The sequence below is a fragment of the Epinephelus fuscoguttatus genome, linkage group LG10 (genome assembly GCF_011397635.1).
Source record: "Epinephelus fuscoguttatus linkage group LG10, E.fuscoguttatus.final_Chr_v1".
Classification (NCBI taxonomy): Eukaryota; Metazoa; Chordata; class Actinopteri; order Perciformes; family Serranidae; genus Epinephelus; species Epinephelus fuscoguttatus.
In genome coordinates this window covers 4,083,405-4,108,692 of record NC_064761.1, presented here as the reverse complement: position 1 = coordinate 4,108,692, position 25,288 = coordinate 4,083,405, and the positions used below count along the sequence as shown (strand labels likewise).

General features: G+C 39.9%; 1 protein-coding gene across 2 annotated transcripts in view; it reads right to left on the bottom strand.

The window, feature by feature from the left end:
• nlgn1 (neuroligin 1) overlaps window positions 1-22,347 on the bottom strand; it is a 528,571-nt gene extending 506,224 nt beyond the window's left edge. For both annotated transcript variants that reach the window (XM_049588039.1, XM_049588040.1), the window contains exon 1: window positions 21,868-22,347. The gene's annotated coding sequence lies outside the window, so the exon portion shown is untranslated. The remainder of the gene's footprint in view (window positions 1-21,867) is intronic.
• Window positions 22,348-25,288: the final 2,941 nt, after the last annotated feature.

Genomic DNA, 25,288 nt, shown 5'->3' with positions numbered 1-25,288 from the left:
CTTCCAGAATTTGAATTTTTGTTACAGGTTAAATTTAATTTCTACATCATTTTCCTCTGGGATGTCTAAATATCATATTTTAAGGTTAAACAGTTTCCAGGTATAGAAGAGTTAATTGTCTTTCCCCTGATTGAGTGACTGACCAGAGATGTATACATTTATGGACCAAAAAGTTTAGTAACAACACTGCTGCAGTTTTCAAACCCATCCAAGTCAAAGCAGTGACACTTAACCACAGTTAGATAATGTATTGAGAGATTGCTTTAATAAAGAAGAGTCAGCATGTGGAGGCAGCCAGTAGGTGTAGTGATTATCTGAGAGGGCAGTCGGGGGAAAACTAAGGGCCAATCATTTCATCCTTGCTTGTCACCACACAGAACATAGTGTTATTTTAAAGAGAGGCTGAGAGAGGGATAGAACAGAGAGAGAGAAGGAGAGAGAGCATAAGGGCTCACAGGAGACTTATGGCTTAGTCAGTCACCCAGCTAAACACTCCATCAGCCTGCGCTTTAGTCAGTCTCATCCATATCCTCCTTCTATTTCCCATCATCCATCCATCCATCTCTCCACTCGCTGCCGTTGTGTGATAAATCCTCGCAACATCACAGCATTTTAGCCACCCCTCCATCCCTTTGTCTGTCCTATTTTAAGCATCTCATCTCACCTCTGTGATACACACACACAGACACACACAGACACACAGACACACACGCACACGCACACGCACACGCACACACACACACACACACACACACACACACACACGGCTTGTGGAAGGGATTTATTGAAGAGGTGCTTATGACTGTTTGAGGGATGTGCTTAGCTTGCAGGTCAGTCCAGCTTCAACCTCTCACTGGTCTGTGAGAACCAGTCAGCCTGAGAATATGACGCTTGTGTGTGTGTGTGTGTGTGTGTGTGTAACAGAAAGAGAGAGAGGGGAAGGACAATGGCAAGATGAGTGAGGGAGAGGGGAGAGGAGGATGAACTCCTCTGACAAAGTCCACTATAAATAGTTTCACATCACAGTTGTACAATTACCTCCGTGGCCATAAAGGGAAGTTTACCAGGCTTCAATAATCCAGCTACAGTCTCCTTAGTGTGCATGATGCTGTTGGCTCTTCTTATGGATTTCCAACAGTTTGCTAAGTGGTCTAATCCAACATCATACCCAGAAGATAACATCATTATTGGAGTCTACCAAACCTCTTAATACATTCAGTGACTTTTTTTTTTTTTTTTTTTACGTCAGATTCCAAAGTTTTTAATGGTGAAAGGTCATGGTTACGGTTAAAAACTAGTATTACCTGCTCACAGTTGTATGCCCCTGAAAACCAGTTAAGTTGCAGTACAGTGGTGCAAGATGTACAGTTTACATTTATGAAGATGAGTTTGAAGCATCAGTGTTTGGATGGGGCTGCCATCAGTGGGGTCAAAGGGTACAGATGACCCTGTCTCAAGGCCAAGGGGAGGCCCATGAAAGGTCTATTGTTGACCTTTAATTGGGATCAAGTATACAATTAAATGTGTTGATTTAATTAATTAATCACGGAAAAATATTATATTAAAAAAATGAACACTGATTGATTGTTTATTAATTCCATGGTATCCTTTGACTTGGTGCGTCACTGAAAGCCACAGTGGCTTTGTCACATGATGGAGGCAGATGAGACGACACTGCTTGGTCCCGTGAATGGAACATTTAAAAAACGCCCCGATGGAACTGTTGACAGGAGTACTTTTCTCTGCAATTTATACAGTAAGCAATATTTGTACCATTGGACTACTGCAAGCCTGAAATGTCACCTCAACATAGAGCAGTTAGCAGCGAACCTGGAGGTCCGAGCTAGCACAGCCTCTGATGCTAATGCTGGCGGCCAACTTCATCAAGCCACACTTGACCAGGCATTCAGATGCAAACTGAGTAAGTCTACCTATGACCTACTAACTAACCCCCTTGCATAATGGGTTGCAATGACGTGCAGACCAGTTTCAGTGGTAGAGGATAGGAGGACAATTGTTTCTAAAATCCAGCAGCTTTCTACGACACATCTGCCAAAATTGATTTGAATTGAAATTCTTTAAATATTTTCACAGCAAAAGTTGATATATGCAATTACTTTAGATTCATTAATCACGGAGCATGTAATTAGATTAGATTAATTCTTTTAATCGCATGACAGCCCTAATATTTACATGATAAATTTTATTTTTTATTATTAAAAACTAATTTTTAAGGTGCCATCTGATAATCCCACTCCTGCAGGTATCATGAAATGGTGCAGTCCATCTGATAATAGGGGTCAGATGTGCAGAACTCACAATTGCCACTAATGTAAGCATGTGAGGTGGACTGCAGCCTGACTAGCTAAGCCAGAATGCCACATCAAAAATCAGGAGCAAGAAAATGAAAGGAGAAGGAAGGCAATGGCCAAACATCTGGCAAAAGAGAAGCAGCAGGTGTGACAGGCAGAGCTGATGGTAAGAGGAGAGGCAGAGTAATCTTTAGCAAATAAAACCTGTTGCATTGAAGACATAGGTATCATATTAAAGTGGAGGACCTAGGGCATCCATTGGTATCAGCCGTCTTATGCTATCTTGTAAGAAAGGGCGCTAATATATATATATATATATATATATATATACTGGGGTCCCTAAACAGCCATGGAACAAATTGGGTATGACTGGAAAGCAGAGAGATGACAGCCATATGCTCTTTACACTCATTTGATTCTGCACACAATCTGACCAATATTTGATTGCAGTAGCCCTCAAGACTGGGTAACTTAATGACAAAAAATGTTTACTCACGATTTGATCTTATGATTAAATACCTTGCAGTAATTTCCTCTATCAGTGTTTGATTTGACTTTTCTCTAATCAGTCACTGGAGGGCACTTTTTCAGCCCAGGTCTTAACATAAAATAGATGCAAAAAATTTAGAAATATGATTCATTTGATATTCAGTGATATCTATAGTAAGGACAGTGTTGTTAAGATATCACATTCATGAGAATTAGATGTCACAAGGTCACAGTGACCTTGACATTTGACTACCAAATTCTACTAAATCCCTACTACCAAATCAGTTCATCACTGAGACCAAGTGGTTGTTGTGCCAAATTTGAAGACATTCTGTAAAGGCATTCTTCAGATAGTGCATTCACTGAGATGGACAAGGTCACAGTAACACTGACTTTTGACCAATGACCACCAAATTCTTATCAGTTCCTTGTTGAATTAGAGTGGAAGTTTGTCTCAACTTTGAAGGAATTCTCTTAAGGTTCTTGAGATTTCACATTCTTAAGCATGAGACAGATGGAGTTACTGTGACCTTGACCTTTGACCACTAAAATCTAATCAGTTCATCCCTGAGTCCAAGTGGATGTGAAGAAATTTCCTGAAGGTGTTCTTGAAATATTGTGTTCATGAGAATGGGACAGACAGACAACCCAAAAACATAATGCCTCCGGCCATGGCTATTGCCAGCGCAGAGGCATAAAAAACAGGTGGAAAATAACTGCAGGTCTGAGACAAGATGTGAACTCTGATGTCATGGAAACTGTGTCTCTAATAAAACCCCAACAGCTGTCGGCTAAAGTCAGTATTTTGATAAATGGCAGGAAACACACTCAAGAGAGTAGTAAATTTCTGAATATCCACCAAAAAAGAGGGCAAGAAGCAATGTGTAGAGGAGGTAAAACAAGCAGACTGAAGCCATAATAAGGAACATAAGTGAACAATAAATAATTAGTAAAGTAGCACAATGCGAATCATCTTGGCCGGGAATAAATGTAACTACACAGCTCTAGGTCAAAACTGTAGGAGAGACATAAAAGAAAAAGGTATTGAGTTATGGTAGCTTAAGGCAACACATTTAAGTGAAGTGTCTGTTTATCTGGCTCTCTCACAAATATACTGTGTGGCACGGCAGCCATCCACATTCCACAAACACTTATTGTGACTCGAGTAAAACAGACTATTCAAGTCACTCAGCTGGCAGCAGTTCTGCAGCACACCAACACTCGTAACGCACTGAAGTGGCACACAGCCATGTAAAATAATATTCTTTGTAGCCTATAATATAGACTGTTTTGCTTTCCACACCATCCTCTTTGGTTTGAATATATGTTTTATCTGACTTGGGTCTATGGACTGTTACACCTATATGTTTTTCTTTGGATCACTTTTAATAATACACATTCTTAGCTCACATTTACTGTAAAGTGGATTAATAGTTGTATGTCGGCTCTGCGTAGAGCCTACACTGTTGTTATGTTATGTGGTTAACGATCTTATATGACCCAACTTAAAAAAATCTGTAGTGTCTCTTTAAATCTTTACAGTAAAAACTTACAAGCATTGTCTCCTCCTGAAAGACTGATTTAATAACGGCTGATATGACCTCATGATGTCATTTGTGTGCCTGTGTTGCTCTGCAGTTACACCTCTGAAACGCTAGTCGGCAGCACAAATTAAACATAGCTTAATAGCAACAATATCAAACATAAATTGGCCTTACTATAACCCACAAGGTTTACAACAAAATGCTTGTCTTTCGCTGAACACAGTTCAGGGGTCTATGGCATTTCCCATTGCATAAATTAGCCTAGCAGCTAGAGGTCTTTCCTTTTACTCCTATGAAGTCGAGCAACAGCAACATTTAACAAAAGTAACTTAACAAAATTTAACTCTGTTATAACTGAACAGGCTCACAGACAAACAATAGTCTTATAATAGACACATTTCCCAACATAGCTTTCCTCTACTCATATGAAGCCAGGATATATCACACACAAGACATACAATGCTACAATTTATTCTTTCTTATCTATGGAGTAAAAGTAAATAAAAGTTTTGTTTCCACTGAGGGAAATGGTTTTCAGAGCCTACATCGTATATAGTTATGGGACCAGTTTCGATGTGGAGGTATAAATCCTGCTACAGTGGACGGCTGTCATCCTGCTAATAGAGGTACCATCCTGCTAATAGGGGTACCAGTTCAGAAAGCTTGTGTGTCATTTTCCAAGGCTTTTAGTTGTGAACCTATTGCTTAATACACTGTTTAATATATAGTTATAAATGTATATATTTTCCTCTCCCTGTTCAGCCCTGGCTGGTTGGCTACGGTTTAAGGTAAAGTGTCAAATAATAAAACAACAAAAATACTTAGCTCATGACCTGAATTTTAACAACTTTTGATTGAAATATGTCTAGGTTTTCACAAGCACTATTAGAAGATAAAAAATAAACAAAAACTTCCTAATAACAGACATAAATATCATAAGCTGTTTACTCTTATGGGACCTTACTCTACTCAAATAAGTACCTTTCTGCAAATGCCTCTCACTTCAATTTAAGTATTTTGTGTTTTAGCTGAATGTTGGTCTTAAGGCTGTTGGAGGAGACTGGCTGACTCTTGTTTAGTTTGCTGAACAGGGAATGTAACCTGTGTTCTCGCCTCAATGGGGATCACTTTGCTGTGTGACCTTGGCTCCAGTGAGTCAACGTATCCTCATGCAATGGTTTGTATGATATCTTACTAATTAGCACTCTTACAGGTTAGCTTACCTGTAGGAAAAGAATCATGGTTGGGTGTTACATCATTTACTTAATATAACATGACATGTAACATACATTAATACCTTCAAATAACTGCACGTCAAGTCACACAAATTGTTCATAAGCGCACACACAAATTGTTCATAAGCGCACACACACACACACACACACACACACACACACACACACACACACACACACACACACACACAGGTTAGTCCAGGGAGCAGTAGGGTATATGAGAACCAAGAGGATGTGTCACCTCACTTTCCCTGTTGTGCTCCTCATCCTCTCACCACCTTCTTCTCTTCCTTCTTCTTCCTTTCCTTGCTCTGCTGGCTCACAGTCTGACAGACTGCACATTCTAAATCTACTCTGGTAAAATCAAAGTTCAGTAATAAAAACAAGACAACAAAAACAACAATATAAGCTTATATAACTGGCTGTGACAGAAGTACTGGACTGGACATCTCTCCAGCACACACACACAAGAACACACACCTGCTTTAAAATGCAGTTGCTACATCAACAGGAGCAGCCTAATAACCTCACACGAAGGATGAGTGCATTAAGCGCCAATCTGCCTGCACTATATTCAATTCCATCATCTCGACTGAGCAGAATCGATGCATGGACATTTTCTCTCAGTCACACAGTCTTGTCAGTAGGCGTCCATACTAAGCAGGCTGCTGCCGTGAATGCCGTAGAATGGATAAAGTGGAAAGCGGCTGGGGTTATCTGAGTGGGCGGTGGAGGAGCGGAGCCTTTCCCTTCCCAGTTTGGTTCACCTGGCAGACAGCTTGTACCTGTTTGCCAGGAGGGTCAATGGGGAAGCAGTGGGTTGGCGTGAAACCGGCTTTCCTCGCCACCACACTGGCTCAGCGCGAGATGGATCCCTTCAGGACAGAAGCACAGGCGAGTACTAAGCTGCATCCGGAAAGCTCACACACACATTCAGGTGTTAACACAATAACAACTAAAAATACACTCATTTATACACCCAAATCTGGGGGAACCTGGGCAGGTTGGATCATTATACATTCTTTCTTACCTTTTTCATTGTTACTCTGTATCTAGTCCATTTCTTTTCCTCTCTAAATCTATTTTCTTTCCCACCTGTGTTACACCCTGTGAGAGTTCAAGTCTGCTTCAAAGACATAATTATCCAGTTAGTTTGAAATACATATCTGAAAAGTGGCCTCCCTGGGGTGCCACAGGAGCCTAAAGAGGCCAGAGGCTATGGTGGGACTGTGACGGCCGCTGCTGGGGCCCAAAGTCTGAATCTTGTTCTCATGACTTTTTTTGGCACCGTTTTATATAACTTTTGGCTTAAAGGTGTGAAGTCTAAATTGCCTCTCTGAGGACTTTGAAGTTTTCTCTTGTGAAGAGCCCAGGAATGGACTTATTTGTCCCTTTAGAAAACCAGAGTTAGTGAGGTTTGACTGCCCAGGCAATTTGGCCAACAGGCATCAAAGTAGATTAGAGTTTACCATTATGACACCTAAAGCTGTCTGTGGCTCAACAAAAAAAAAACAGAGTTGGGCTCATTGAAAATGGCAGAATATTGCTTATGGCAATGTGTGTCTCAAAAAGGTGTCCCATTTAGCTCAGAAATAGTGATCCTGGTTTGCAAAATTAAATCTACCTTAACCAAATCAGAAATAAAATCTGTTCTAAAGTAAGTCAGTCAGAAACAGGACGTATTTAAGAATGATGATCATGTCGTAAAATACAGTTAGTGGTGAATTTTCTCACGGATAACAAAATTTTAAGCCTCTTTACATGTTAAAAATGTCTAAATTGATTATTCTTAAAACATTGGTGGAATGTTAGACCATACAGCAAATGATAACTAATGTTCTGTTTTGATCTAATCACCGCAGGGATATTTTGGGAATGCACTGACTTTAAAATACCGATACTGACGTTTAAAATGACAATTTGCCCAATGTTTTCAGGTTGCTTTTTTGTTGTTGCTGATATTAATTCCCCCTTTTGTGCCAGAGAGACACAGAAATCTACCCTATAAGATTAAGTGAACTGTTTTAGAGCAATTAAGCCCTTTGTTACACTATCCCTGAATGAGCATATATTCAATCATACAAATGTCTGCAACAACCTTTAATATAAGCTTTTGAAAGAAAAATGTATTTTTTAAAAATCGCTCCAAAAGCTTTTGTACTATATATATCATAAGCCCTTCTCTATTATCTATTTTATATTGCAGTGAAAACATCAACTTTATTTATTTAAGTTTCTCGCCAAAACCTACATTATACAAGATAACACTGAACACATCATGAGAGGGTTAGAATTTACCTTTGCCTAATACTAATTATTAATAAATAGAACTGGAACACATCATAAAGGAACACAATGCAACCTCCAGGAGCTCCAGGACACTGGCTGCTAATAATTAACAATACTTAGCTCTGCTCCTGCTGATTTTAACATAGATTTGTTGTTTACAATGTAGCATCATCAGGGAAACAATGGGGTGCATCCTCTGACCTGACAATAGTGACTTTACTGTGTCCTTTCATCTTAAAGAGGAAGATCTCTGTTCATCCCAAACACATTTTTATTGTCCCTTGGACGACGGCACACCGGCTGCTACTCACCATCTCATCACACAACAGTGAAATTACAGAGCCCATTTGCCAAACAGTTGCTGTATTCTTCTTGTACCTGCTCATTAATTTAACTTTGTGGCCATTAATCTGGAGACTGCACAAAATTAATGTGACACAACAGAAAAACCTCAACCACTGTCATCAGTGAATGCCATTTTATTTGCCGATAGGCCTCTGACAGCCAACAAAGCGAACGTCAGCCAATACTGATGTTCGGCCAATAACTCGGTGCATCCCTAATATGTTTACCAGTTTTTTTTTTAAATGCATATCCAGACCCAATAGTATCACCATGCTAATGCACCTATGGGATGTTGAAGCAAAACCAAAAGTGTGACTTTTTTTTTTCCTTACCAGACATCACATATTTTGATGCAATAATATGGGCTATAAATATACAAACTTGAATAATACATCATAAAGGCCATTTGGAAAGATAAATGTTTGCTATATATGCAAGCCTTATAAATGACCCCACTGGCATTAAAAACAAATGGATATGTGCTATATGAAGAGGATAAGAGAGAAGAGAAGAGAAGAGAAGAGAAGAGAAGAGAAGAGAAGAGAAGAGAAGAGGCCTTGGCAGTTTTCTGTCAGAGAAGCAGAGCAGTCCACTTGTACTCTTGTGTTTTCAGGAATCCCTCATCCTGGTGATGCTTGCTTGCACATCAACACACATATGCAGTCACACTCCCCAGCCATGTTAACACACACACACACACACACACACACACACACACACACACACACACACACACACACTCTGGCCATGTAACCTTAACAGCCCTATCAGCCTGCCAGTACAGACTGTTCTTTTCAGCACAATCCTCAGGTGAGCTTTCAGCTGACACATATGTGTGAAAAGATTTGAAGCCTTTAAAAGTGACACCCTCGGGGACAGACACAAGACACATGAGGGGGGGACGAAGCCATCATCTCCTTGTATTTGAGGCAACCTGGCTCCCCAATCAACACTATACAAGTATATTTCTTATTCATTAAAAATTCACCAAGTGGCTGCTGATATTCTTACAGGCCTCCTATTAATCCTGAATCAGTGGCCTCTGCTCCTAAATGTTGTTGTGTCGAGTCACGCCATCATACTCTGCAGCAAACTGGACAACATATCATACTATTTAGCACTCATGTAAATCCTTCAGTGTCAATCCCAGTGATTACATCTGGAAAATAAGGAAACCTGCTCATTTAACCACAGCGATTCATAGTTTCTACCATGGCACTATATTCTGTACCAGTCACCTCAGCATGACAGCCAAATGCTCTCATAACCCAATAACAAGAGCCAGGGCAGATGAATTTGGTGACACTGCGCTAATCATGAGCATAACTAAATTACAGTTCAACAGGTCACTCAGCATAACACTGTGCCACCCTGCACTACTTGTTCCTTTTGTTTTGTAAATGTTCAATTACACTTTGACATGTTCTTGGATTGTCAGGACCAAAACCCTCCAGCCCCATGCATAATACTTCCTATTCATACCAAGGTTGTCTGATTGTCTACAGGCCAGCCACGTGGGAGACTGAGAAAATCACACACATTGTGTGATTTGCTTCACATCAATGTACTATTGATGTGAAGCATATTGCTGTCAGTGGCTAACAGATGGAACATGACCTCCACAACCCACTTAATATTGGACAATTATGGAAAAACATCACCAGTTAGGTTTAGGTAAGTAAAAACTACTTAGTTTATTGCAGGCCGTAATGTAATCCCTCAGGGCAATTGTGCACCCTCAATGCATGTACACTAAAAGTTCTTGTTTTTGCCACACACAGGCTCAGATTATTATAACTGTCTAACAACATTATGTAAAGGATCCATACAGAGATATACTTTTGTATGAAAGAGTAAAATCCTTTTTGTTTGACCTGAAACAGCTCCGAAATTGCCATCCCCAAACCCACCAGACTCTATTAAAATAAACTAACTTAACTTAAGCATGCATAAAGCCAACATATTTTCGCATCTGACTGGGTAAGTATGGTTTTGACCAGAGTTGGTGATTGTTGGAACAGTGGAAAGCTTAACTAAGATGCCTTTCGTGAGTTTTATTTTGTTTTTGTGGGTTTTGAATAAAGTGTGTTGTACAATGATAAAATTTCTGTTTATTTAAATGAAGTTTGGTAGGTTTGGCAATGGCGATTTCAAGGCTTTTTCTGGTATTTTAAAAAAAAAGGACGTCACTCTTGAACATAAAAACCCAACTTTGTAGGGATCCTTTCCATGAAGTTGTCAGATAATTATGTTGTGTTCACACCGGGTGCTAATAAACAAATTTGTGCAAAGGTATTACATGTAAAGTCAATGTAAAGACGTGATAAGATGTGAGTTCCGCCAGGTGGTGCAATGGATACAATCGACACGATGCGAATGACATACGCAAATTAAGTGCTGCAAACGAAACAAGTAGCGCTTTTGCATCATAAGCTTATTTGCTAGAGTTGAAAAATCTTAACTTCACCAACCGGGTCGCACTGTGGTAGCCAATCGGCATTGAGATTCTCTGGGGATGTATAACGGCAAGGACATATCAGCGGACGTTCATTCAGTTATTTCACATGTGTATGAGCTAAGTTATTCACGCATATGAAGCGAATTAACACAAAATATTCTAGCGTTCAAACTTGTGTGAGGAATGTGACGTGAAAATTTGCATTGCGTTTGATGTGAACGCAACATTAGAAAAACAATCTCAACCTGTCAGTGGCATAAACAAGCACTTTAAGTGGACGTAAACTGACGATGCACTATTGCCCCAAGTGGTTACATTGCAGCCTGTTTTGCTGCTGCCAGCTGCAGTGGTCTCACTCAACACTGGACCATTTTCAAAAAGTGTTGTTGCCATTAGTCACTTGGACACAAAAACATGAGAAAATAGGGTCAAGGTTGAAAAATGTAGTTACCCTTTAATGGAACGTGATGAAAATGTTAACTTAAAACTTAAAATAGCTGAACACTGACTTTCACATGCCTGTTTGTTTAACCCATCTATCCACCCAGACCACCTTTCTACACGGACTTTGTCACTTTTTATACTATGTCACCTGACTTGCTTCTATGCTCCCGGCAGCCTGCAGCACATACAGTAAGTCACATGACCTCAGCATTCTGGCTTACAATTGCATAGGTTTTATACAAATAATCTTGTCTTACTCCTTTTGGTATAGTGCATGAGAACAGCCTGGTTTACAATATGATAGTTACTCTGAGTACTATGTTAAACAGCAGCATGTGGATGGTTGTGATTGAAGATTGAGATTAAAACAAAAGGCTACTTGATTTTCAGCATTCAAAACTAAAACTCTCCAGTGCAACCAGTACTGACGAAATTCTCAGAAACAGTACAAGGATGATAAATCACTACAATTCTTTGCTAAGCCAGTGTTGATTTGATTCTGAGAAGGAGCATTCATACATTCTGACAATAAACCTCTGCACTATATCTTCAACTGATCATAATCTACTGCTACCAGCCATGACTCTCGTGTTCTCACTGCATGGGAACTACAGAATTACAGGATGGCAGTAGAAGAGGAAGAAAGTCCATCCCAAGCCAAGGTAAAATACTCAGGGTATTCCGTTCCATTAATCCCCACCTCCTCCTCCTCCACCTCATTTTTCCTCCTCCTGTCCTTGTGAATCACAGCATGCAGATAAGACTAACCAATGGTTAGTCTTATCTGGTGGTTACCAATCTGCATCAGTGAGCACAGAAGTGGCTATACAAGGAGCAGATGACTGCAGTTGCCAGGAGCCTCAACAAGTATGGATCCACACAGACACTGTGATATTCTGTGCAACAGACAACGTCCTCCCACCATTTAAAAAAAAAAAAAAAAAAAAAAAATGACCTTGGCTCCTGAGATGTTTCAAGGCCGAATTGGATTCTCAATACATGGAGTTGTTTTCGGCAGCAACCTGTGATAAACAAGGTTCCCACGCTGAAACAGTACAAAATAGTATTCTATCTTCTCTGCTGCTTGCTGTGTTTCTTATCAGCTCTGTCTGTCATCACTGATAACATGCAGGTATCACTGCACCCTGCGGTCTACTTTATTTGAGCAGGAACAGCGTCCTCCCTGTCCTCCATCTCTGAATTCTTTATTTGGTTGTGGCTGTTGTTGGAATCGTGACTCCCCTGTTACGTTTTGCTCTGATGTGATCACCTCTAATGACTTGCATTTTCTTTCATACATTCTGACACGACCTGTTTTCTTTCCAAAGGCCCATTTGCATTTTTAAATTACAAGTATGCGAGTTGTTTGTTTGTTTTATTTCCATTCTATGCAATTAAAACATTCTGATAATTAAAAGGAACAGCATGAGCAGAACTGTTCTGTGCTCCAGTATAGTTCAGGTGCTGCCAAAAATGCTTAAGCAGAATTTTAGCATGACTATCAAAGCAGGGGGATAGCTGTGGTTTGTTTCTTCAGGGACTGTTTCTGCTTTTGTCACTATTGTTCACAGGCTCCCCACATTGTAAAGCATCCAACTGCAAATAGAAGCTTTTAGTAGCTGTAATACCCAAAGAAAGAGGTTGTGAATTGCATGCATGGATGCACTAGACATACATCTATCTGACTGACTCTGATGATGCACAACTCTTGTCTTCTTTACGCAGTCAGTTCATTAGAATTACAATACCCATATTTTGTCACTCAGGTTTGGCTTTTTAAGGTATAGTGTGTGGGATTTAAGGGATGTCTTGGAAAAAATTGAATTAAATAAGTATGTTGTCTTCGGTGTACCTGAAAATCAGAAGTGTTGTGTTTTCATGACCCTAGAATGAGCCATTTATATCGACATAGGGCGCAGGTCTTCATTTATGGATATTTCTACTGTAGCTCAGAATGGACAAACCAAACACTGGCTCAAGACAGGGCTATTTGCATTTTCATGTTGGCCACTGTAGCAAGTAGTCCCTCAGTAACAAGCAGCTTTGACACTGATTTTTAACATGTAACTGCTTTAATCGAAACCCACATTCAGAACCTCTAACTGACTTACTTTTTCCCATGGTAATTTTGTTTTATCAACACTTTCCCCACTGTGTGTGTTCATGTATTGTCCCCTTATAAATGTAGCACTGCGTATGTAGTCATGAAACTCCACCCTGTCCAGTCCTCGATCTGGAAGCAACATGGAGGAGAACTCAAACACCAAGCCAATTTACCAACCTGAGCAGCATGTACCAAAGAGAAATACTGTGTCTGCCATTTGGACACTTAATGGCTTTCATGAAGACGACACCAAACAGAAAGAAATCAGATGTAAACACTGTTGCAAAACTGTTTCAGTGACAAAGGTAATACCACCAATCTGTTTCAGCACTTGGAGCACAATCATGTTACTGAATAAGAACAGTGCATGGCTCAAAAAAAGAAAGAGACTGACAAGCCTCCAGCGACAAGTGCCGCCACAAAGCAGCTCTCAGTAACACAAGCATTTACAAGGGCTACACAATATGAAAAAGATTCAAAAAATGAAGCTCAGCGTAAGTTCAATCAGGAAGACCTTTCTCGTGCTCACCCTTTCACGTTTTTCCCTACCCTATTCGACTGTGGATTCCTCACTCTCATTAAATCAAACCATCTCTACGAGGTCTAATCGCCAAAGACTTTCCACATTTTTAGTCATTCGTTCACGTTAATAAATATTCTTTTGCCATAAAAACATGTCTCTCCTGATTGAAAGTAGTTTATCTGTGTGTGTTTCCTTCGGTTATTTTAAAATCATAAAGATATGCACTCTTTCATAAGAAAAAATATCCCAGCTTTAATAGTTCAGCATATTTTAATACAAACCTTGTCAGTGAACTATGAGGGCAAAAAAAAAAAAAAAAGAAGAAAAAGTTAATTAATCAAAATCAGGTTGATATATTCAATTAATAGTGATATTGATTTGAGGTCATATTGCCCAGCCCTAATCACTGGGTCTGTTTGTTTTGGAGAGGAAGAGACCTCTGTGGATAATTTGGCTCCTGGTAAAAACCTTCTCAGTGTCTGGATTTTAAGTTCTCAGAGACAACAGGAGAGCACACATTAGCATGTGGTTGGCTTGCAGCCCATCTGTCATGGGCTAATCAGCATAGGAGAAACATTTAACAGTAAAGCAAAACTGCTTTATTCTGGGTTTTTACTGGTTTCAATCACGTCATCCTTTTGTTTTGGAGAGAACGAGACCTCTGTGGATAATTTAGCTCATGGTAAAAAAACCTCCTGAACAATGAACACTGAAGGAATTCTAACCAGGGGAAGCTTCAGCTGGTTACAATGTGCAATCCTGAGTGCTAGATGCCACTAACCACCCCTAAACTTGCACAGTAGACACTGGACTTTAGGTTTCATGTATGAGACAATTTGCAAGGCAAGCTGGTTTCTATTAAAGGTTAAAATAATTTGTCACCAATATCTGCATGGATCTCTCCCAAACACGATTGATAGATTTAAGGGTCCCGCAACAAATGGTTCCCAGCCATGCAGACACTAGACAAGAGACAACAACTAAGATGATAACACTGCCAATCACAATATAAAAATTCCAAAAACATCAAAAGATTTAATTTACATAAAAGAAATGTCTCTCATAAAGGACTTGTCTTAGCTAGCAAGCATTTTCTATAAATCCATCTATTCTGCCAGAATGAAAATCTCATAAAAAGCAAACTATAGACAATACCTTATGACACCCAAAACGAATTAAAAATCGGAATTCTTTTACTGATTTGTTTTCCTTAGTGTGCTGTACATTGGACAATGAAACACGGAGTGAATTCCATCATCAAAACCACCAAGAACAAAACATATCAAAAGAACACTGCTCCTCAGGTATGCCTTTGCATCTGCTTGCCTCGTGAACAAAGATGCAGAATGTATGAAGACACACATCTATTGAATAATTCTGATGAATGTGGCAGATCAGAAGTCCCATTAACCACACCTGTCAAAAAGAGTGACAGCTAGAAGCTGAGTAAAGGAAATGAGGTGGCCAGTCCCTCAGTGTGATGGTGGATATATACACCCATCACAGAATATTACATAATCCTTTCATGGGTGTTTTATCTTTGGTAGAGTCCTGTTTTATTATCACCAGGGTTCCAATGACAATATTCTCACAAGTCTTACCAAACTAGACCCAATAAGAAACTCACCAGAGTTTAGGCAAACTGAGAACTGAACACAGCAGCAGGACTTCAGAATGTGAATATCCAACACATTTTCACTCCGACACTCTTCAGGGAGGGAGTGCAACTCTTCACTTCAACGTTTGGTCGTGGACTTTCCACATTGACATATGACATGCAAGGTAGCCTGAGCACGTTGTTGACATTCTGGCAAGCCGTGTCAACTTCAGCCTGTTACATGCTTTGTCTGTTTTCAAAATACATCTCCATTTTCACATGAAATGAACAGTTTACATACAGTCGCTTTCAAAATAAACACACTACATCGGTTCAACACTGCAAATTGACATTTTTTCCTTCAACAACAAAAACACATGGTTACATTTAGCCAACACACGCACATGGTTAGGTTTAGGAAAAAAGATCAGGTTTTGGCTATACAATCTTACAAAAAGTAAACACCAGCCTCCCCAGGTGAAAGTCAGTGGTAGTTGGACCCATCCACCATCTCTCTCAACCTGTCCTGTCACGTTTCCCCCTGATGTCGCTGGGCACCCTTACACAATAACGGCAATTGGCCACTTATCATGTTGACATGAAAGGATGGCTTTTTTCATCATGCCCAAGTACCGGTTTTTGACGACTGTAGCCTTAGACCGGGTTGGAATATCAGACAGGGCTTTTGAGTTACACTGCCTTTAAATTAAATGTGAGGGGATGCTTAGCATATGCTTTCAGTTTGGAGCAGCATCGTTTTTGTGATGATCAAACTGTTATCCCCATTTGTTGAGTTGATCTTTGCTGTATGTTACCTAATAAAGCAATCTTTAGACATCTAAATTTATTGTGTTTCCTATTTAGGTTTATTTTGGTAAATATAAAAGGACATGGGTCATTTTGTAACTACACTGTGTACAGTATCAGCATTCACACTGAGGGAACTGTGTCAGATTTTAAATACGACCATCTGAGATAATACTAATCCTCACGGTTTAGATTTTTGAGAATTTGCAATTGAATCTTATTTCATTGGGGGCAAAAGTATTTGTTATCCATGCAGCATTTTAACATAGCAAACCATTTACTATTCTAAAGGCAGGTCCAATATTTTACAATTGCTTTTTGATTCTCATCCTGCAACCAGAAGGAAGCAGTAAAATGAATTTCCAACAACATGTGAAAGGCAACAAAGTGGAAAACTGAAGCACTATGTGTCTCAAATAAAGTATAGATTAGCTGGGTGAAACCACTTGTGCCCTCTCTGTATCCCTGTCAATACCTAATTTATTTTCTGCTGTCTCAGTAAAGAAAGATGCATATTTAAAATATTGTAATAGTTTCCTTGTTGCCATGACTCCAGTGTAATTAGATCTTAACTAAATATGGTATATTCAGCAGTGTTTCTACACCATTTAGTTAACAATACACAATCACTTTATCTAGGGATGGGTACTGAACTCCGGTATCGAACGAGCCCCGGGGCTACATTCTTCAAGACCGCAGTATTGATAAGCTCTGACCTTAATGGTTCTGCTATTGGTACTGGAGCAGTCGCGTTTTTTGGGGTTTTTTTTTAAACGATAACGATAAACGTTATCTTGCACATTTATCTCACCAACTCTGTCAATTAACCATCATTGTATCATAATTTTCGCTATTCTCCCTGAAGACGAGAGATCTGTCTCACTCACCCTGGCTGCCTGCTGTGTGTGAGTGGAGAGCAGGGGGGCGGGGCTGTTGTTCCTGTGACATGCACACAAACACACAAGACAGCACATACACCAACTCAAGCTCGTAGCCTACCTTTAGATGGTCAACGGTCAAAAGTGTGGCTTCACATTACGAAAGATTTACAGTGTTTGACTGCCCTAGCACAGCTAATTCATCTACATCCAGTCCAGGTTTGTAACATTATGCTAGCAGCCAAGTGGAGTTAATAACCATTAGCTATTTTGCGACCCTATTTACTAAATAGAGTTTCAGATTTGGGATTTTATTTGTGTATTTTTCAGATACTTCTAAATACATAAATATAACCATAATTATAGCCTGGGCTGGGTGCGTGGGATTTCCCCCCCTCTGGTCTATATATCCATAGTGATCAATGTTACATCACCATATAAAATATCTAGAATACCTAACATACCTAGAATACCTAAAATTTTTACTTGTAGGTTAGATTTGTTTATATATGCTAGTGATTTGTTTTCCACAGAGCTCTACGGTGCGAGCATTTTACTGCAGTTGTGACTAAAAATAGTTTTGTGCAAGTAAAAGAAATCATTCAGGAGCACGCTGTGCAAGTACAGATTTCAACCAGCAGCAGAATCCTGTCGGTTGTAGGTTGAACAGGGGTCACAGACACAGACAGGAATACGTGGCGGCACACACGTATGTGATGTGTCAGAGGAGAAACGAGCCGTTCACATTTCTCTCTTTGTGTCAGGTAATGGTCCACAAACCTCAGCGCACTTAAGGGACTGTTCTTTACTCGTCAGAGGAGGAGGGTGGCTGGTTGATTTTTATTTTATTTATTTTATTTTGACCCCCCCTATGTTAATCATTTATTGTTCTGTTTTTGAAGTATGAATACGTCAGTAAGTAATTTATTCTATTGAAATATCATTGATGTATTATAGAAAAGTGAGTTATCTTTTTATAAATGACAAAAGGCACATCTGCCTCATTTTTGCTGTAGCATTGTGAAACTACTCAGAACCGTGATACTTTCACTGGTATCGTACCATGGGTCCCAAATTTGGTACCGTGACAACACTATTATTTTATGTATTTTACATTTCAAGTTGTAAAAAGTAAAATGTTTTGTTAAAAAACTATTTTGTTGCATAATGAGAATTGAGAAAATAAAGCAATTTATGTTCTTCTTTATGTTCTTTATGTTTTTTTTTCCCTCAAAAAGTATCGATAAGAGTACCGTTAAAATACCAGATTGATAAGCGGTATCGGAAAGAGTAGTAGTACTGTTAAAATCTTAACAATACCCATCCCTAACTTTACCCTTAATAAACATTGTCAGGGATCAATAAGGCTGATCAGTCAGCCTTATCTCTAGACCAAGCTGCTGCCCCACAGAGAAAAGCCAATACAATATGATACCACATTCTATGGCGCACATTATATGTCATTTCCAACAATGTGTCATACCTACACAAAAAAGTAGGTAGCTCATCAATGTCTTCCAAATGACCCATGTGACAATTCTGTGTTTTCTGATCTGTCACTTCTATGGTTGAGGGAACCTTAGACAACCAAAACTATTTGGTTTGCGAAAAAAAATCAGCATCAGAGGTTTATTCTCTCAACCACATTTATCTACTTTTTTATTTGTGTCAATTCTCAGTCTGAATCTATAAAAGTGACCTACAGAAGTTAAAAAAAAATAATCTGCAAGATTACTGTTTCACTTGGCTTTGTTCATACAGTTAATACAGTACAGATGCTCTAATGTATTATGCTCAGTAACCAACTCTTGTAAGTAGCTGCTATTTCCAAGTCCATATCACACAACTGAATATATAATAAAGTGCATTCAAAGCCTGTCCCATTCCAAAGGGTCCTCCTGAATGAAGTTAGTGTATGAAATTCCATTGGTAAAAGCTGTGTGTATGGCCTTTAGGGCCCCAAAAACCTGTTGCTTGCAAGTCACTCTATCTGTGGATGTTAGCACATATTGGGCCATAGAAAATGAGTTACACACATGCATTAATTTACCATTTACCATTAACTTCAGTTACCATTTGCAGGTAGTCCCTCTTAAACATTAAATAAAATGAAATTAAACATTACAACTAAAAGAGAAAACTAGCCATCCAAGACAAACTTCGTCATGATAAACACATTTCCTACTTAGCAAGGTGATGAGCACCTGAATGCACTGTTAATATAGAGCTTGGCGCTTCGGATGTAAACTCATAATGAATCTTCTCCAGACTATCACATGTGGGGAGGAAACACAGTTCAGCCTGCTGTCCCTCAGCGCTCTGAAGGCTACACCTTTGTAGGCCATGAGTGCTGCAGAGATTAAGTTTTTTTTTTTGTTGGTGTAAGTTCCCAAGGTTCCCTTGCCAAAAAGCCTGTAGGATTTTTCCATGGGATATCATGATTACTGTAAGAAAAAAAGCTTTGTGGCAAATAGAGTTTATGATACTTACATGTGTTGTGCGGCAAGATAATCTTCACAAATTAACACCACTTTTATGATTTTTGATGCCTAAATGCAATCATCAGAAGTAAAAAGCTAACATTAGGTTATAAAAGAACTATGCTACAGTAGCATGACTTAACATCACCAACGCTGTAAAGCTGTGGTCGGTGTAATGACACTCTGTAGTTTTATTTAGACACTTGTTAGCAGCCACCTTCTTTGAGACACGTGAAGGTTTCAAAATTCACCATGGTGTATTGACTGACGTATTTTATGTCATAGAACAAATTGTGAAAGTAGCTTAACCTTGTGTGAACCACAGACCTTATTTCAGGCATCTATAACCAAAAACGCATTGACTTTGGACAAAGGAAGCAGAAGTGCTAAAATGTCAATTCATTTCCGGGATTCATTCCTGCACCACTCTATTGGAACACACTTGTAGTACATGCTATCAACTACTGACACCTGCCCAGGCCTTATCTGGTGTTTAGAGCACAACATGTAAGATCTTTGTTGAAATGGGAAGTGGAATTACTCAGTCAGTTGTATGAACCACTGGTGAAGTACAGCCCGTGTCCCACTGGCATCATGTACCACTGCACTAAAATAGTTCAAATCATAACTCCAATTTCAAGGGCCAGCTTCACATATAGAACCCTTCAAAACAAAACAGGCAACCAAAGAGTGAAGCTGCCACTTTCTCCAGAAACAACAGGGCCACAGCGTGAGTCAACAAGGAATCTATAATTTACGAACTAGCTCCCTCCTATGTACAGAACGGTAGACGAGCCAAGAGGTGGGGAGAGGAGAGGAGATGAGGATGTGGGAGAACCGGGGGGAGCAGTACGTGAAGAGAGAAAAAACGACCATGAGCGGTGAGATGTTTTCCTTGAGGGCTGAGCTATGTAGATCAGAGCCCAAGGGACTGAGTAGTGTGAACCATTGGGGGCTGCCCCCCTTGCCACAAACACCATGGAGGCTGCCTCCATGGTCATGTAATGAAAACACAATAATGCAGTGAGAAACAGAAAAGAGGGGGCAAAAAAAATCTAGGAACTTCATTAAAGGTCATCGGCAGATCATGAGACCCAGAATCGCTGCAACACTCCTGACAGTATTTTGGCAACACATGAGATCACATTAGCACACACCTGACAGTAGCCTCTACAGTACAAAAATATGCAGGATCACTCAGGCTTGATTAGGATAATCTGCAAGGCGATTTTTTAAATGCCCATATAGCTGAAGACATGACTAACATCTCTGCAACTGAGCTATTTGTCCCCCCATCAAAGCCTGGCCCCTTGCTGTATCTATGGGTGTGAGGGCTGATGGGGTAATGTCATTAAAGAGTGTCTGCCAGGGCCACATCGCAGCATCCAAAGGCTCTTTCTACTTCATTTTTTGGTGTGACAAGTCACTGGAGCGCACACACACAAATACCGCATTCATCCAGTTTTATATGGCGATGGTGCCCCCGCAGCGGCCGACGGGCGCAACTTTCCTCCTCCTCCACCTCCTCCTCCTCCTGGATCGGAGAGAGGATAGAGAGACTCCATTCACCATACACGCGCGCGCACACACACATACACACATACACACACACCGTTCTTCTCAATCCCCCCTCCATCCTGACCCCCAGCAATCAGCCTGAGAGGGGGGTTGCGTTAATTTGATTAACCAGAGGGAATCAGCGCGAGTGTTGTAACAAATGTGATTCCAGCATCAAAATGCAAAATTGAGATTGTTCATTTTGATTAAGAACGGATAAAAGCATTTCTCTCTCTCCTTTATACAAGATCATGCAGTTTAAGATAGAAGATTTGCACACACACAGACACACGAACAGATTGATAGTTCATACATTTCTACAGCGGGGTAATATTTCTGAGAACAAATTCAGCACGCAGCCATTTCAGCCAAAGCGTTATTTTCGAACTTCGCTATTTTGCGCATCTAGCTGGGTGAAAATGCGCAGCTCTGTGCGTCCATGCGCTTGAAACTGAGTGAGAGAGCCCAAAGTGGCAGACAGAAGCTGCTGCTTTCCGCTGTGCACGGGGACGTTTCCAACAGCCTCTCCAACGCACAGTTCCTCTCATCACTAACCCCTTCCACTAAGCAGAAATAACGTCATGTGGAGGAAAAAAGCCATTCATTATCTCAACATCCACTTGAACTTGTCCTCCACCACCATCACCACCTCCTCTGGAAAATTCTGCTGAGTAAATCATGAACTAAGAAATTCAGCCCATTGCATCGCAGTGGCTTGATCTGACCGGCAAAGTGTCAAACCCCATAACAGAATCTCTTACTGCCTGATGGAGCTTGCAGAATCAAAGTCTGAATGTGTATTTACCGTTCAGGCAGGATCCCATCCGCTGCTTTTTTTCCACCTCAGACAATATTCCTCTGTGCGTTACGTCCCGTTAGGATAAGGTGCATTCCTTCCAAAAGCCACATAGCCCCCTAAAAAAACATACCGACGCTCAAGCGTTGGAAATAAGCCTGGGAAATAAGGCTGGCGCACTTTTCACTCCAGAGGGTAGAAACTAAGGTTATATGCGGTCCAACATTTACACACGCGCGGAAACAAATTAAGGAAACCCCTTTAGTCCAGAAACAAGTCCGCTGTTAATCCAAAATGTTTTTTTTTTATTCACAACTATAATTAGAATTATATTCTCCTAGACAGCAAAGACCATCGCGCTCCGGGTCTTTTTACACGCACCGGTCTACATGTTAGTGACGGTGATGCTGGAGAAAAAGAAACAAGAGTGGGATTTTTCCCCCCATCGTCCGCTCCTCACGATTCAGGCTGTACTTGGCTGATAAAACACCGTCCTCTCTCTCTGCTCTCGCCTCCTCTCCTTCGCCTCCCCTCCTCCTCCTCCTCCTCTCCTCTCCTCTCCTCCAGCCCTCAGTCTCTCTCGGCAGATTTCATGGAGCAGAGACGCGCCTAGCGGCCTTGGAGGGAACTCCACAGCTACATGAGTTCATCCCCGACCCGCCCCCATCACAGTCTGTTCTTAAAGATACACGGGGAAGTGGGACTTTTTGCATCCACGCGTGCCATCAGCGGGGGGGACTAATGGACTATGACAAATGACTTTGTTCATGTTAAAAATAAATATTACTGTGACAGAGATCTGAGGGTGGAGTAACGAGTGGTGCAATGAAAATGTAACAGCTAAGAAAAATTATGATGAGTATGAAATCAATGAAAAGGTATTTCTCAAATCAATTAAATGGACAGTAATGATTGTTTGGGGGAAAATTCCACATCTGTCTCTAAGGGCTTTACAATCTGATATCAGAATATGGTACTGCCTTTGCTTAGACGCTTGAAAAGGACAAGGAAAAAGAAAAAACAAAATGTCTTTAACAGGGAAAAAGGAAGGACAAATACAGTAAACAGAAATAACAATCTTAAAGATAATATTCTGGAGAAACAGAATGGTTATGGGACTAATGGTTATGTTCCTCATCAGTTAGTATTTTTTTTTAAATTTATCAATTAAAATCATTTAGTCTATAAAGTTACAGAAAATTGCAAAAAAGAAAAAAGTCCCAAAGCCTGAGGGATTGTCTTTATATAGCTTATTGTGTCTGAACAGCAGTCCCAAACACAGATCACATAAAAAGCAAAAAGCAGCAAATCTGACACAGGGTCATATTTGGCATGCTTGCTTGCAAAATGGCTTAACTAATCATTATTAAATTATCAAAATAGCTACAAATACATGTTTGCCCCAAAGGTCCAAAGACACATTCTAAAAGAAAGAAAACACCGTAAGACAGCTGTTGCCAATCTGTTTTGCTTAAATATACCCTGCAGGATTTTCCTAAAACAAATAAATGAATAAATAATTAAAGAAGTAATCCCTTTCAATCATAATAATATCCTACAATCCTTTTAGAATGAACAGATATTTTTGGGGGGCTTTCACATTAGTTTAAATAAGGAATAAAGATCAATTTAATTTATCTACTCAAAATTTATGAATGATACTCTTATCTTTGACTGTATACAGCCTATGTACGAGTATATCTTTCCATAATGATTATGAGAAACAACAGTTATAAAATGATAATAAAAATGTTTTTAACAGAAGAAAGACTGTTTGTAGTCTCATTAATTTATTTGAAAAAAGATCCCCCTATATATTATAAAAGGTTCCTCCCCGAACTGCTTTTGAGTTATTAAAGGTTCCCACAGTAACCCCCCAGTTAAGCAAGGTTCCTTAAATATCCACAGAATTCATTGAGGCTCTCCTAATTGGTGCAGGTCCGAGCGACCAAAGTCTGACATTCCACCCCTAGCTCACACAGTACACTTCAGGCTGCAATGTGTCATCAGACATAATGTAACTAATGAAAAGTTACTCGATGCCGAGCCTTATTTTTTTAAATAATAAAGCTGATCAAACTGTAAATTGTCTATGGCTATGGATGCAACTACTTAGCAGTAAAGTCATCAAAATACTTTTATATATTTAATGTACTCAGGTAAGAAATTAAGGAATGATTTGAGGCTAATAAAAGTTTATTTTCAGGCACAGCGTGGCTGGAAATAAGACAGTGGCATGAAGTGCTACGTGGTGGCGTGTCCTGGAGTGGTGACGCAGCCTTTATTGTGATGTTCTCTAAGGATCTCCCTTTAAAGGTCCTGGTTCTGGTTAAGATGACAGTAATTCACAAAGCATCTTAGCCCTTAAGAGAGCTCCTAAAATGAAAAAAATGTTAGAAGCAGGGAGGAGGACTTTTAAGAGGTTTGAGAGTTTCTCAAGTAGAGAAGAAAATGGTGGAAACACAGGTCAGAGAAATATTCTGGATGACAGTAAGGAAATGAAATGGTACAGATTAGATAGTGCAGGGAGAATGTTTGTGGTCATTCTCATTAGGAATATACACATATTTCCTACCTAATAATATATTGCCTGTATTAAAGTGACCATAGACTAAGATGTTTGCAACTGGAAAAATACAACAGTGTTCAACCCTCCATCAGCAGAGTGATCACACTAACAAAGACAACACTTTAAGAGTGTCTTATTGTGGTGCAGTTCATTTCATTTCCACTGGGCGTCCACACCTTCCAGGCTCACTTAAGGGCATGCCTGTGACAACCAATCACATCTGTTATAAGAATGCATCAAATTAGCAACAGGGTCCACCACACCTAACAAAGGTTAACGTTTCTGTCCCTTCCTTAAGTTAGGATCTCGCTGTTGTGAATGTGGCCCCAGGTGCCAGACATCCACAATCATCCATGAGGAAGCTTAAAACATACAGATACAGCAAAAAACACAAAACAAAACAAAAAAACCCACCCACACAAATATAGTGAGGCGAAACACCAAGCAAAGTTTGTTCCAAAGAAAGAGTGAATCTGGGGTTGCCTTTCGCTTTCAATGTTGATATTGTCTACAAGCAGTAACTGACAATGGCTGCATAGTAAATATCTCCTTGTTGCCAAGCCCTCGTCACAGGATGTCTGTAACGAGTGAAATAATCTGTTTGAAATGCTCACAGCTAAAAATTTCATTTGAATAATTCTTAAAAGGCTGAAAATAGAAATGTAAAGACCCCCTACCTGACTAACTAACAGATTTGAAGGGATTTTGACAACTACTGTAGACATACTGTACAGGGCATTATTATATTATTAAACATCTATGCATGGGACATGTATGACAGCTTGCTAGCAAGGTCTGTGTGGAAGTGGCTGGCATTGATTCAACTGGAACGCTCAGTAGCTTGGACTGCTCCAGTTACAT